Genomic DNA, 16,270 nt, shown 5'->3' on the forward strand with positions numbered 1-16,270 from the left:
AGTTTGTATCTAAACAGTATTCACTATTTCAAAATGAACATCCTTAAGTGTTGGCTGTATTTTAGCCAAACATTCAGTAAAAATTCTTAAGGAAACTAAGTGTCCTCTACATGTGTGTGTATATATATACACATACACACACAAATAAAGCAGAACATAGATGACAGCCTTGCAAATATTGTTCATGCAACTTTTTACCCCTCAACTACATCCCTAGAGCAGCCCACGTGTCCACTGTCAGATCCTGCAGTGAGTACTGCCACAATTTTTAAAAACTGGGATTTTAAAATGTCAGTTTAACTTTTCAGCAGTAATTGATACGCACGCTCAGTCCCCACGGTTAGCCGTGGAAGCAGGAATCAGACGACACACTTCTCAATTCTGATTTGATTCTACTCCGTTTATACTGTCACAGCCACGGCTAAGCATTTCTCCACCAAAGTCTTTTAAGCTGGCCTTTCGAATGTTTTCTGAAATATGTTTTTCAATTGTTAATAACCCTGCTAGTTGCCATCCAGGACTGGTTTAAATTAAGAATGAAAGGCAACATTCACTAAATGAATTATTGAATTGGCCTGCTGCTGAGCATTTCCTTATCAAGTACGTTTATGCGGATGTGTCTATACACACACACACACACACACACACACCCCATCACAATCATTCCCTAAAGACGTCTACAAAAACAGAAGTTTTAAATGAATCATTTCTCTGAAGTGTCTGTCTCTCAAGGATAAGTTATTGATCAGGGGAAACCTAAATTAGGGCATAAAGAAGACAGTTGCAATGTACTGGAAAAGGTAAGAAGCCAGGGAATAGTTCTTGGGGAAATCTAGTCCAGTGACCATGGTTTAAAGAGGTATAGATTTCTGTTTCTGACAAAAGAAAGGTATTTGCTTGTCACATAATTTAGTCTGCATTCCACAGAGGTGAGGGGACCTGAATCAATTCACTAGAGTCATTAGCTAAAAAGCTTAAAAACCAAAAAAAAAAAACCCCAAACTGGAGGACTCTGTGGTCTCAGTATTGGCAAAGGAGTGATAAGAGCCCAAGGGACACAGCACCCTAAATCTGCTGAGCAGGGTTGTAGAAGATTCTACTCTACCTAAGGTGACCTTTTATCTGGGCCTTGAGTGACAAGTGTGATTTCACCCATGTGGACAAGAGGTAAGGCAGCTACCACACAGACTCAGTAGGAAAAGGGGAGGGACGGGATGAAAGAGCATTAAAGTGGGGCTCCACAAAAAGGACCTGCTATGCCAAGCAAGGGAATTCGAATTTTATATAATCAGATGTCACCAAAAAATTAAGTGGAAGGGTGAAAATATCTGTATTTGGCATTATGCCTCCATAGCATTTAAAATGGCTCTTCTAGGAAACTGGGGGGCAGTTAAAATGTAATTGTAAAAGCTGAAGCAAATGAGGTGAGGACCAGAATCAGGGAAGTGGTGGTGGAAATTGCAAATTGGGACTGGACTGTAGAGATATTTCAGACATTTCATTGATGGAAATAACCTCACTTGGTGAATCACGAATATAAGAGAAAGGGTCAGGGAACAGGATGTGGCCAGAGTTGGGTGGCAGACGACATCACGTGGGTGAAGGAGCACGTTTAGGAGTGAAGATATTGAGGTGGGCTTCCGACTCGTGGAGTTTCTGATGCCCGGAGGACACTCACGGGAAGCAGCCCACGAACAGGGAACTTGGATCAGATGCTCCAGGGCCGGAGCAGTTTGGAAGTCTTGGAGTCCTGCAGTGGGATGAGCTCTCCCCAAGAGACCCCGCTACATATAGAGAGGAGAATCCACGGGACACGGTCACATCTGAGTGACAAGTAAGAGAAGGCGGTGAAGGAGATCAGGAGAGGGCCGTCCAAGGGGCAGGGATCTCTTCCCAAAGAGAAGAGTGAGGGAGGCCAGGGTGAACGTCCAGGGAAACTACAGGGAGAAAGGCCTCTGCCCTGAAATGGGCTGGGAAGGCTTTTAGGAAAGGGGTAGGGGCAGGGCCTAGAAGCACTCCTGCCTGCCGGGTTTAACACGGAGCAGGTGCATAGCACTCAATTACCGTGATCCTGTGAGGATTACCGGTGGGTGGGAAATGGCCTTCAGCTGCTCCGCTGCAGGGGCCTCACCATAGGCCTTCCCCACTGGCTGCTCCACGTTCTGGGCCACACTGGGAACCCACCCAATGAGACCACAGGTAATTAGAGCTCCTGCTTAGATCCAGTCCTGGGGTTAAGGCCTGGCTTTTCTGGTTTGGTTTTTCAGAGGGCAGGGGTAGGTAGGGTCTAAAGGTGAATAAGACATCATTTCTACCCTAAAGGAACTCTGTATGTAGGGAATGTTTAAGGAAAACAGGGTGCGCATTGTTTACAAAAAATACTCTTTAGGGACTTCCCTGGCCGTCCAGTGTTTTAAGATTCCGCAGTCCCACTGCAGTGGGCACAGGTTCGATCCCTGGTTGGGGAAGTAAAATCCCTCAAGCCGTGCAGTGCGGCCAAAAAAAAAAAAAACCTATTAAAAAAAATAGTCTTTAATCACACTCTTGTTGAAACCATTCTCAAATATGCTGTGTGTTACATTCCTGGATTGAGGTACAAAGTATCCTGAAAATGGGCATGCTCTATTTAATTTCCCTTTTCCCCTGACACATTTGCCCTTTGAAATCTGGATTCCATCATCAAGACTGTAGTGAAAAGTGTCCCCTCAGCAATCACCAGTCTCACCATAGTAACAAAATCCAGTGACTGTATTTCCACCTTCATGATTGGGCTCGTGCTGGTCCCTTGGCTTGGAAAACCCTTTCCCCAAATCATGTCCTCCTTCAAAAACCAGGTTGAAGGCTGCCTTCTCCATGAATCCTTCCCCAAATCCACCATCAGAAGTAATCTCTCAGTCCTTTGAAGTCCCACAGCCCCTCACACGTCTCCCTTTTCCCCTCACTCTGTTTTGCAACCTGGTTATCAATACCCACGTAGTCTTTCCCCTTTATGGAGTTCAGGTGCTGGTTATTACCCTGGTTTCTTAAAACAGTGCTTTGCAGAGAGAGTGAACAAGTAAATGCATGAATGAATAAAAGTCTTGCAGTATCATTAGGTCATCATTCTGATAGCAAATTTCGGATAGATTGCCTATCTCTACGTCCCTTAGCTGTTCTGGGGCTTTATCTTCCACTGTCATCTCATTTTCTGTCTAAATTTCTATTTGTGTTTTTATGTATGTGGAAGGTTACTTATGTTTCTGGAGAAGTGGCTCTCTCTAGGGGGTGTCCTGTGTGTCCCAGCAGTTCAGTCCCTTCTTGTCACTCAAGGGTCAGGGACCCGTTGGTCCCTGTGTTTGCGGACTCAAATTCCACAGGCTGCCAGATCACTGTTTTCTGGCTTCTGCTATCTGCCCCCTGGTGGGAGAAGCTGGTCTAGAGGCTTGTGAAGGCTTCCTGGTGGGAGGGGCCAGTGCCTGCCCTCTGGTGGGCAGGGCCTTATCAAGGGGCGTGTCTAGGCACAGGCTTGGCTGTGGGCCGGGAAGTCTTTAAGCAGCCTGTCTGCTGATGGGTGAGGCTGTGTTCCTACCCTGCTGGCTGTCTGGCCTGAGGCGTGCCAGCGCTGGAGCCTATAGGCTGTTCGGTGGAGCCAGGTCTCGGTGCTAATTACCCAAGCTGGATGTCTGCCTCCAAAGAGTCCAAGAAGAGGAATGCTCCCTGATATTTCCGCCACCAGCTTTTATGAGCCCAGAGAGAGCCACAGCCACACCCCCGTCTACCCCGGAGACCCTCCAAGACCAGCAGGTAGGTTTGGCCCAGGCTCTGGTGTACACGAGACCTTGTGTGCGCACTCCAAGAGTGGAGTCTCTGCTTCCCCCAGGGCTGTGGGGCTCCTGCACTCAAGCCCCGCTGGCCTTCAAAGCCAAATGCTCTGGGGGCTCCTCCTCCCGAGGCCAGACCCCCAGGCCGGGGAGCCTGGCATGGGGCTCAGAGCTCTCCTGTGGGAGAACTTCTGCGATATAATTGTTCTTCAGTTTGTGGGTCGCCCACCTGGGGGGTATGGGATTTGATTATATCGGGAGTGCGCACCGCCTGCTGTCTCTCACTGGGTTTCTTCTTTGTGTCTTTGGATGTAGAATATCTTTTTTGGTAGATTCCAGTCTGTTTTAGGGATGGTGGTTCAGCAGTTAGTTGTTGTTTTGGTGTGCTCGTGAGAGGTGAGCAAATTTCTACAGAGGCTTTTGTTGAGATAAAAGGCGTAGGAGGACGGCCCAAATTTCCACTGACCACCTCAACCTAAATCAGAAGTCGATGTTTGTTTGTATTTTAATAAATTCCTGCCTATTTGCTTATTTTCTTGTATTGCTTTCTGTTAAGAGTTGAATGGAGGAAAACTGGCTAGTCCAGTGTTCCAGGTAATTATTTCTGGTTAATCTAAGTTTTATTGTTTCTGTAAGGTGTTTTCTCTCAAATAGGTAGCCGTGACCTAGGTCAATCTAGCTACTCATTAGAATCACCTGGGGAAGTTGCATTTAAAAAATACCCGTAGAGGCTCCTCCCCAAACCAATTAAACCAGAATGGCTCCAGGAGTGATGGGAGGTATGCTGCTTTTTTTTTAAAAAAAAAGTGCCACAGGTGAGGGTACTGAGCAGCCTGAGTTGAGAATCACCAGTCGCTCAGATAAGGAGGGAAATCATACAGGGAGGCTATTACATTAACTTAGGAAATTTACGGATGGGGCAATGAGGTGCTGAAAACAGCAGAAGTGAAATACAGGAGAAGTGACAATAGCAAGAGTCTTGAAAGAAGAATCATCAAGGCTTGGTGACTGATGATGTAAAGGGAATAAGAATTAGGGAGAACTCAAAACTTATCCCCAGGTAAGACCCCAAGTATTTGGGAAGATGGCACAGCCATTGTCAGGAAAAAGAAATGGGAAAATTCAGAAATGATGCTGTGGACAAGCCGGGTGACCTTTCAAGAATTTCTTAACTTCTCAGGGCCTCGGTTTTCTCATTTGTACAAATGATAGGGTTTGGTTATATGGTGGCTCAGTTCCTTTCAAGTACTAGCATTGAAAGTAATGTGAGTGAACTAATCTGGGATAAAAATCCATGTGGAATTTTCAGATGTGTGTGGACATTTAAATAGTGATTCACAACAAACAACTGCATCAGAGCCGTGCATCTTCAGCAGACGGGGTCTCCAGGGAAGAGCACAGAAAATTGGGGGTGAAGGAAAGGTCAGGAAAGCAGAGTGAAAATATAGAATTTGCCTTGTTGCCTGCTCCAGGCTCTGTGTCACTTCCCTGCTTACCCTGTGACAGGTGAGCAGTGACACAGTGGCTGCTGTCCCTCATGCCCACTTTATGGGCACAGTCATTTTTCATATGACTACTTGGAGTTGCTGTCACATACTGGGTTTTCCTAGAGAAAGATTGTCTCTTATCAACATAGTGCCTTCAAAAAATGAATTGGGTCATCTTGTAATTCATTATGAAAATTCACTTACAGAAAATAAGTAGCAGGAATTCTTAATAGCTCTTTTTATATTCAAGATGTCTCTCTTTTTTTCATATAGAATGCCAAGAGGGAGAAAAGTTATCTTTTCCAAGTGAAATACATCTGTTCAGTTGGCCTTTTCCCATTATTTCTATCAATAGCTTATTACCTCTGGGCATACAGCAATCAATATCTTTAGCTCGCTTTCAAAGTGAAATATCAGGCAATGGCCATGAAAAAAAAACAAAAAAAACCCACCAAAAACCTCACTGCTTACTCTGGATGGAAGTGAAATGTTGATTGCCTTTCAGATGTCAAATATGGTGAAACCAAATCCCAGTCTTTGGATACTCAAAGCCCTGGGGCACATAGAAGCTCTATCTAGAAACCCCTGGTTATGCTGATTGGACCACAAAGATATACAAATGGCCAACAAGCATATGATGAGCTGCTCAACAGCACTAATGATCAGGAAAATGCAAATCAAAACCATAATGAAATATCATCTCACACCTGTTTGATGGCCACTATTTAAAAAAAAAACAGAAAATAATAATTGTTGACAGGGATGCAGAGAAATTAGAACAATTGTGCACTGATGGTGGGAATGTAAAGTGGTGCAGCCACTATGGAAAATTATATGGAGATTCCTCCAAAAATTCAAAATGTGAAATCAGCCAATCACATAAACACAACTACTGCATGATTTCATTTATATGAGGTACTAAATTAGTCAAGTCTTAGATTGTAGAATGGTGGTTGCCAGGGCTTGGGAGTAAGGGGGCGTTGTTCAACAGGCACAGGGTTTCAGTTTTGCAAGATGAAAAATGTTCTAGAGGACTGTTCTGTGTACGTAACACTACTGTGGGGTACACTTAAAATGAATAAGAGGGTCAATTTTATGTGTTAAAAAAAAAAGACAATGCCACACTGGGCTCTTATGGGAACCAGCATCTCTAAGGCTTAGTAGTTCAAAACACAGAGGACTTACCCTCTTCAGAGCTTTATTTTGTAAATTGCGCTGAAGTGTGCATCCCTCAGGGAAATTAGATGAGAAACCCCGAGTTTCTTAAGGAGCCATCAGTTGGAGGGAGGTGCTCGTTATAGTAAGATTGGTGTTAGTTATCAGTTCTCCCTCTACAGAGTTTTCTGTTTTGCTTCTCTTGTTGCTGCTGTTAAGGTTCTTGCCTTTGGTTGATTTTGGAACCGGGTGGCTTTGGAGTTCCACTGGGGCACTAAGGAAGTAAGACTGCAAGTGTAGAAAAGGAAATTCCAGAGTCTGGTGATGTTTTAGTGATTGTTTAAATATTTCCATTCCTTTGTATCCCACCTCTTTTCACGAAGGCATCTTTGAGGCAGTAGCTCAGGTTCAGTGGTGATGGGGAATATCAATTGTCCTGCCAGCCACACTAAGGAAACAGACGAATCTTAATAGAACACAATCCTCATTCCCCACCGATAAGCTCACTGACAAGGGGAAAGCGTCCCATCCATCAGGAGCCTCAGGTGTCAGGAGCCTCAGGTGGTGGCAGCAGCCTCACCACGTTGGCAGGTGATATAAGTAGAGATGTGTTGCCAGGTTACTTAGTTATTGCACCGCAGGCCAGAGGAGCACGGCATCCCTTTTTGCCTTTCTTTGACCTTGTTTATGAAAGAGTTTGTGAGGTTATGATCTGTTTCATCAGTTAGCAAGCCCGGAGCCCCATGCTGGCCCCTGAGAGAACTGTTCACCTCCTGAGGACAAGAGCCACAACTACTAGCTCAGCGAGGCCACACTTCACACCCAGTGGTGCCTTGTGCAGCACTGTTTGAATGAATGAATGAATGAGTGACTAGAAAGGACATGTAGCCGTCAGGCCCTGCCCTCCAGGAGGTTATGGTCTACTAGGAAAAAATGCAAAACAAGCACTCCTAGGACTGAAGGAACTTAAAAATAATAAGGACCTAGTACATACACACACTGAGATGAGGAGGATGCCTGTCGGAGTAATTTGAGCGGGTGGGAGACTTTTTTAAGAAAGAATTCCTACCCTTCCAGTCCAGCATTGCACTATGGAAATTAAATTATTTTCACTAACTGCAGCATTTTTTGCCTATGTTTATAGTAAACGGCTCCATTTAAATATATATATATCATGTTAAATAAATATATATATATATATATATTTAAGAGGAGGTGCAAAATAAACTCAATTCATAAAAGATAGTATTGGAACCAGCTGATTCTGAGGCAGATCCCTCAGGAGGACAAACGTGCTTGAGAACTCAAAAAGCTAGAACTAAGCCTTTAATACCTCACAGCAGCTGGAAGTTCAGTTGGGACCGCTGAACAGAATGCAGCAAAATCCAGTCACCTCTGTTTCCTAGCAAAGAGTAAACAGTTTTCAGCGGAAATGTTTTTCTCACTGTCTCACTTCTCATCACCCTTCTCCTCTATCGGATCTTTCCTCAATACACCCACCCCAGGAAATGGATGCTTCCACTTTGAAGCAGGGAAAGGACAGGGTGTGCGGGAAGAGAGCCACTTCTGCTCAGGCCAGACACCCGAGAGGAAAAAATACAGGGAAGTGTCAATTATATTTTTCCAAATTCCTGGTTAATAGTTTCCTCCTGAGAGAAAGCATTTAGAGGCCTTAGCCTCACTTTTCCATCTGCAATTAGAACATATTCCAATTAGAACATATTAGAACATATTGGCCCCTTCGGGGCCAATCTGACCAGGAAAGGGAGAGGAGGGACCGAGACAGGACCCTCACCTGCTAACCTACTGGGTCAGAGGTGCCACACCCCTGGGACTCCCTCTCTATCAGGTCTGTTCACCAAGTGCTCCGGGGGACCTACGTGGAAGGCTGATGTTCTGAAATGAACTCTTAAGACAGAAATTAAAGGATGTATCAAATCTCAATTGTGAAAATGTTCCTCCTGTCATTCTGTGGCTGCATTCGTGCTCCAGTGATGCCCCAAAGGGCATCATTTTCTAACATAACTTTCACTGATTTTAGCTCAATAATACATATTAGCTATAGACTATCTCAAAAGCAGAAACAATCGAAAGAAGGAAAAACTTCTTCCTCTTTTGAAAATGTAACCATTTTGATTTGAAACCTGCTTGATTCATTTGCCAATCTGTTCACCTGTCCACAATAGTAAATATCCTTCTACACATCATTTTTCACAGCTGCTTAGCACTTTGTTGTATAGGTTTATCATTCAACCAATCTCCTGTTTGGACTGCTCTTGTTTTTCTAGTTTTTCCACTATTGTGAAAAATACCGAAAAAAATATCTTTGTAGCTTTATCTTCCCATATATCTTTGATTATTTCCTCAGGATAACTCTGAAAAGCAAAACCATTGGGTCAGAGTATCTGCATTCTCACGGGAGCATAGATGAAGTCGGGGAATCATTTGGACCCAGTTTTGGGAGCTACTCCTGGCTGATGGAGCAAACTTTATATTAAAGTATCTTTTCCAATAGCCAAGCATTTATGAGCTCTGGCAGAAGCCGTGTGATGGAATAAAAAGTGCCTGGAGCTGAGAGTCAGTGCTGGGTAGGAAGGCCGGGCTGCCCCACACACCCCGCAAAACCCCTCAGGCCCTGGCCTGGCTCTCTGGGGCTCCCACACCTCGTTGCTAAGATGGTGACATGGCTGAACTACAGGTTCTCTGACCATCCCTCCGGCTGGAGCACAAGAGGATTCCATTCAAAATTGGATACAATTGCATAGTAATTATGTGTACCTACAGTTTGATTTACTATTATTGTCCCTTCTGTTTTGTTTGTTTTTAAGCAGCACTGACAATACTTCTCAGAGAAGCGGAGGGCTGTATGCCACCTCCTAACACGCTTCCTCGACAGTTTAAAAAACTGTAGGTCTTCTTGGACAGCTCAGAAGTTGCCCGTGTCTGTGTATTGTATTTCTTTGGGGAAGAGCAATTAGTCAAGGGGAGGCCCAAGCCCAGGACACCACTGACATTCCTATGGCTTTTTTCCAAAGTGTTCTGGGCGATAAGAGCTTTTCAGGCACTTGCAGAATGAGTGTTGGGCGGGATTCATTTGCCAATGGCAGACCTGACCTATAGCACTGGACCTATAGCACACTGGACAGTGACGTCTGTCACCAGAGCAGGCTGATGTCCCAGGTAGGGATTGGCCGTCACCAAAGATGCTGTTGTTTCTGACCTCAGAGGTATCTATCACCCGGCAAAGCAGTATTTTGAGGCCCATTCCTGTTGACTTGAGTGTGGAAATGCTTCCATTTGGAGAACCAGCTGAGTTGGTGATATTTGAGGGAACCAGTGGAGCCCAGGGCAACTAGTTATCACTCTTCCTGGTAACTGTGCCTTCGCCTCTAAATATGTGCTGTTTCATTAAGAAAGTTTTTATGAGATGATGTTTTCAAATAGGCAGGCCTCTAAGAATCCCTTAAATCAGATGAAGACAGATCAGACCTCCGGGAGAATCATCTCCACTTTGTAGCTCAGAAATCTGAGACACAAGAGGAATTCTGACCACACTCACCTACAAAGCTAATGTAGAAACAGACATTTCCACTTCCTTGCCTTCTCCTCACTCATTCAGTAATATTCCCAGCTGAACAGCAGCAGCTGATGGAAAACCCTCCTGTGTCACTGAGGTGCCATCCGAAGCAGACATCCCTGGCACATCCAGGAAGTGCTGTCTTGTCTTTGTGCGAGCACCTAGACTGAGCTGAGAATATTCATTCATATTCAGTCTTCACTTTAAATAACCACCCTCTTGTTTTTAGCAAGACTGGCTTAATTTGAAGAGCCTGTGGTGTGGAAAAAAGAGACTAAATGAATCAGAATACTGGTCAATAACATTGGTCTAAAACCATCAGGCAATTTAAATACAAGGTCCCTAAGGTCCCGATAGGTTTATAGCTAAGGGTAAAAACTATTCAAGGACAAAATTGAGTATGAAAATGTATTATACAAACACAGCTGTAGCACTTAATAAATATGAAATAGCTAGCAAAGAGAGTTAAGGCAACTTAAGATGAGAAACATAAAATTTGAACAACTTCTACCTGGTGATTTAAGAAATTTCTCTATTGTAAAAGATTTATTGGCCTTTTACATAGGTATCAGACAGCCTTCATTATCAGTCCCAATTTGTAAAATGGTATTTAAAGAGAGAAATACTGGCATATTTCAGAGATGGAAAGACCATAAGATCTGAGAGCTAGTATCTCATTGCCAAGAGCACAAGTGTGTGGAAAATTACAGATACAAATTCTGAAGTACATCCATGGTCAGTGAGACCCTGAATACTTGGAGTTCTCATTTTCCCCTCTGAACTGAAGAAGAAAACATTGAGCCATCCCTGCCATGGTTTTGTTTGTTTGTTTGTTTTTTGCGGTACGCAGGCCTCTCACTGTTGTGGCCTCTCCCGTTGCGGAGCACAGGCTCCGGACGCACAGGCCCAGTGGCCATGGCCCACGGGCCCAGCCGCTCCACGGCATGTGGGATCTTCCTGGACCGGGGCACGAACCTGTGTCCCCTGCATCGGCAGGTGGACTCTCAACCACTGCGCCACCAGGGAAGCCCCTTGCCATGTTTTAAAAGAAGAATTACATTGATAGTTTTGCTCTGCCAGGTATATTGATAGAGGATGTCATTGGGCACAGTCTGGCAAGCAGCGTCCTTGGAATTAATGGGTTTTGTTTATCAGGTTCAGATAGATCCGCAGCCCACCTACCTCCACGATCGGAGTGGAGAGGAGGCGTTAAAGGCTGTTGGCTTGACTGCCAGCCACGAAAACATCATGGAGTTGCAATTCTTTCTGCAACCATTTGTTACGGGCTAGAGGCGATTACAGAAGTAGGCACAGAGCCCCCGCCATGATTTACGGTGGAAGAACAGCTCAGAGAGGAATTCGGTCAAGCAGGAATGGCTGAGCAGCATAATGGGTGTCCGCCAAGGTGGGAGCACTAAGTGAAATTTCTAGAAGGAGAAAACTTCAGCCATGGGCCTTAGCCCTACATGTCCTGAGCCAAAGATAAATACAAGCTCCTCTCCTAACTCATCTTCGCACTGTTTGCAGTTTGCACTGACCATTCCAGGGAGAAGCACTTTACTGATCAGACGGGTGATGTTGGGAGTGATCATGAGATTGATGTGATTATGAGATTCTGTTGCGTCTTTTATTCCACAGTGTCTCTTTCTCATCATGTCTTGTCCTTTAAATAAAGGCAGCACATCATAAGTTTGAGGGGGAGAAGACAGAATAAATTAAAAATTAATTTTGAAACCATTTAAAAAATTTTCCCACCTTTTTTTATGTTCACTGGAAATTCCTCAGAATGCCTTTTAGCTAAGAATAGAAATCAATGAAACTATTTATGTTTGCAACCCATTCTTGGGTGAATGGAGAATGCACGACAAACCACTCCCCTGACCCAAAATCAGCGTGAAATGAAAATCCAGTTTACATAAACAGGAGGGTAGAGAGAAGTATCATAGGAAGTAAAAAACTGGAGAGAACTTCAAATTTTTAACAGTATTTTTTTCTGAGTAGTAAGAAATCGTGCTCAGGTCATACACTTTTATATGTTATCCAAAGTGTCTCTAATATATTTTAGTAATCAGAGAACAAAGAGGAAGCAGAGACAGTGACTGCTTCAGGGGGTCACTGATTCATTTCCTCTTAGTAATCATAGGTAGATGTATGCATGGGTGAGAACAGGAACTATATGCACAAGGACTTTTAGGCATCTCCTGGGGGCGTCACTGTGTTCTCCACCCAGACTTTCTTCCTGAAATACTGTCCCTATAAAAAGCAAAGCAGTACCCTAATTTAATAGATTCTGCGTATAGGAGACGTGCCAGTGAGGACACAATAATATTCACATGGTTACCCATTTAATTTCAGAGGCTTCATTCCAAAATAGCACATGGGCAAGGCTTTCTCTTGAATTGATTCATTCCTCAAGTCAAAGTTTTTGGTGCAAGGCACTTACCTTAGCACTGAGGGGAACAGAAAGATGAATGAACCACACGTGTTACCTAGTAGGCATGACCCAAGCAAGTCTATCAATAAGTAAATATCAGTCAACAGATGCTCAGAAGAGATGAGCAAGGTGCATCTTTCTCCGTGAGGTTATCAAAGAAGACTTCAAGAATGTGGTGGCCTTTGAGCTGAGCCTTGAGCCATAGGCTGACTTTCAGGAGGCCGAGAGGGAGTGGGGGAACCCAGTCATAAGCAAAATCCATTGCAGTGAGGACTTGAGAGTTAAGGCAGGTAGAGCCATTTGACTGGAGCGTAAGGTGCATGTCAGAGACACAGGGGGAGGGAGGGAAGGCCTACCCTTTAGGCTCAGGCCATGCCGCGGAGGCCAGGAAATGGAGACGATCAGAGCCGTGGGATAGCAAAAAAGAGGCTGGAGGTGAAGGCAGCAATGGCAGCGTTGTAGATGTGCAGAAACAAAGGCCTCAACTAGGGCGGGAGTGGCAAGGCAGGCAGAGACACAGGGAGCTGCTGGCTACCTTGTTAAGGGAAGGCGAGGGAAGGACAGCCCTGGCTGACGGGCAGAGGAGAGAAGTGGGGGAGTCAAGATGGCGGCAGCTCGTCGTGAGAGAACCCAGGAAGGCTCAGCGGCCTCCTGAAAGGCAACATGCTGCCGTGGAGGGTCTAGGCTGGCACAGTTACAGGCTCACCAGGAGATAATCCCGTTCATTTTCTCCTCCTCAGGCAGTTCCATGCCAGAGCCCACCTGGACAGCTGAGCTAGACAGATATCTAGGAAAGAAGATTCTTCTCCCTCCAACCCCATGTTAATAGTTTTCACTGGAGGATGTATTTATGGATAATCTAAATCATCCTGCCTCAATCTCTTTCCCTTTCCTGTTAAGACGATACACACAGAGCACATAACACCCGCCCTCATTCCTTGGTTCTTTGTAAAAAGTGCCCAGTCTCTGACTAGTCAGTATTGTAATTTTACATCCTGTCAATGGGGGTTTGGTCTATATATTATATAAAGAGGGATAAGCAGTTACCTAGCTGTTTAGCGAGTGATGCAAAATGTGCTTAAACTACTTTACATTAACAGTTAATATATTTAATATTTAATGTTATAAACCAACATGCAATAAGTGACTTTTAAATCTTTCAGTCCATATACATTTTCATCTGGGAAGAACATTTTATTAGCATATTTATGATACCATCTCAAGACTTAATATGGCTTAATTCTATTAATAACAATTAATTTAAAAATCTTTGTCTTTTTTAAGTATAGTTTTTGATTTAGTTCTTTCCTGCTCGGCAGATGAGGGTTGCTGCAGCTGGCATGCAGGTGGCCCCTAACTAGCTTTGTTCTTTTTAGATCTATCATAAGTTATTTGGTAAAGGAAGTTGATTAAAAGCAACAGCTCCCTATGTGGCCCCATGACTTGACTGTAGCTCAGCTTGTCAGAGCTCTGGGCCGATATTTAGGTTTTAGCTTATTCTCTTCCGTGGTCATGATCTTTTAGATTTTAGCTTATTCTCTTCCACGGTCATGATCTTTAAGGTTTCAGCTTATTCTCTTCCACGGTCATGATCTTTAGCCCACAGAAGCCATGTTGAAGGCAATTCAAACTGAGTGGTTAACAGCCTCACCTGTGGATGACCCAGGTCATCTCATCAGCATCTTCACTGGGCCTGATACTGAAGACATTCCTACTTCTGGCCCTTTTTGGCCCCAGGGAATGTGGTGTTAAGTTCCTAGCTCCTCAATTTCTCAACTGTGGACTCATCATTGGGCTCTGTAGATACAAGGCTGCCAGGTCCAGGACACCAGGGACCATCTGGTTTTTGACCTTGATGTTCATGGGAAAGATGCAAAGCTGCTGAGTGTTCAGTAGAGCCAGTATCATAAGACCTATATTAGAACTTGGTATGGGAGGGCTGCTGGCAGGGAAGACCTAAGGAATAGGGAATGGAGAAGAGAGGTCACATCTTCCATCTAGATGCTCAGTTCCATGGGATAAGGCTGCAAGCACCCTGAATATCCCTATAGAGGTTTGCTCCTTGCCTGAAAGCAAACCACCAAGGGGAAGACAGGATGCCTATCTGTTCACCAACAACCGAGCACTCCCAGACCTTGGGGACTAATAAGGGAGTTGCCATAGTCACCAAACGTTTTCAATTACAGGAAAAGCCAGCTTGTTTCAGAGTTAAGCAAGAATGCATCGATTACAGAAAAACTATATTGATCTAGCCCTGGTTCCAACTAGGAAAATTTTTAAACCAAAAGAAAAAAAAAAAAGAAAGAAAGAAAAAAGTGCAGTAGACAAGGGTGAACTAGCTACGTAGCTGCCAAGAAAGCAACTCAGTTTTTCCCTCATACTGTTTCATATATTAAAGTTAGCATAACATGGTTGAGAAATAAGCACATGATGCTACTACAGCTTTTTTCTTTGAAAGAAGAAACCTCAAGTCAGTCTGTCTTAAGGGAAGTTGGTCAATGAAATGGTAAAGCAGGAAGGTCAAGTTATCTTGAAAAGTAAAATCATTTCTCATTCATCTAGGCTTATCAATTTTAAAATTAAAGCACTTTCACTCCATCCATGCTCTTTACTAAGAGACTTGAACATAGTTGTAAATGAAGTGGGCTCTGATTAAATGACTCTTCATTCTCAGATGAAGGCAAAGCGGGCTTAACCCATGTATATACATAACCATAAAATTGTTGACTGGAACTGAAAAGGCTCATGAAAATGTCATCATTATTCAGGTACTTTCCGTCAAAAATAAATTTCTAAGGAATTTTTCCATGTCTTCATATCAGTCAGTATATAACTCTATTAACGTGCTTAACAAATTGTAGCATACTTCTTTCTTTAGGGGTCCTTCTCCCTTCATTAGAATGTGAGCTCCACAGGGTCAGACAGAACATGTCTTAAATTCATTTTCATATTCCCAGTGGTGAGCACATTGCTCTGACTTAGGGATATGAATAGGCCACTCTGTGTAGGAGAATGAATGGATGAATGAATCAAGAAATTAAAGGATATCAGACCCCCAACCAAAGATCCTTACCTGGCTGTTGCTGTCCCACATACCTAGGTCTCCACCACTTAGATACATCCTCAAGCTTGTGAGGGAGACTTCCCAAATGAAACCTCTTGAGTCTTAAGTTTCCATCCACATTTGACCTTTATTCCCACTTGTAGCAAACGATGACACTGAGGTCTTTTGAATGTCAAGTTGACTTTGCCATTGATTCTCGGACTCCATCTCTCGGAGGGAACCTCTATTTGCCAAATACTACCCCCCAAATGGTATGCAAGCTCCACAAGGGCCCTGATGTTGTCTTGTTGACCAGTGTGTTCTGAGGGCTACCATCTATTAGTCACTCCAAAGACATTTGTCAAATGAGAAATTAATTAAAGATTTCTCAGTCTATTGGCGTCCAACCAGTCCTCTATACTGCTGTGAAAAAAAAAAAAAAAAGAAGGGAATAAAAAGGTATACTAGAGCTCTGCATTAAGATTGAGTGGTTTTCTACTTTTCAGCAAAAGATGGAGCTGGAGTCTGAGGAGATGCTAATGCCACTGTGGGCAATTCTTTCACTGTGTCATTGTGTCCCTGGAAAGGCAGTGACAGCAGCCAGTCTGTCTTTCTCATGGCTACATTTCGAGAGGAAGAAAAAGTCTCTACTCTCACGCTACACACATACACACACACCCTATCCACACACACACACACACACACACAAAACACAGACACTCTATGCACAGAGACACGCACATAGACACGCATACTCCTCTTACTTAAAGCAGC

At 43.9% G+C, this 16,270-nt stretch overlaps 1 protein-coding gene across 3 annotated transcripts in view; it reads left to right on the top strand.

Annotated features, from left to right (window-relative positions):
• The window catches only part of MAGI2 (membrane associated guanylate kinase, WW and PDZ domain containing 2), a gene marked incomplete at both ends in the record, with an annotated part of 1,325,315 nt that overhangs the window by 1,282,807 nt on the left and 26,238 nt on the right, over nucleotides 1-16,270 (top strand). The window lies entirely within an intron of this gene.

The sequence above is a fragment of the Hyperoodon ampullatus genome (genome assembly GCF_949752795.1).
Source record: "Hyperoodon ampullatus genome assembly, chromosome: 9".
NCBI lineage: Eukaryota > Metazoa > Chordata > Mammalia > Artiodactyla > Ziphiidae > Hyperoodon > Hyperoodon ampullatus.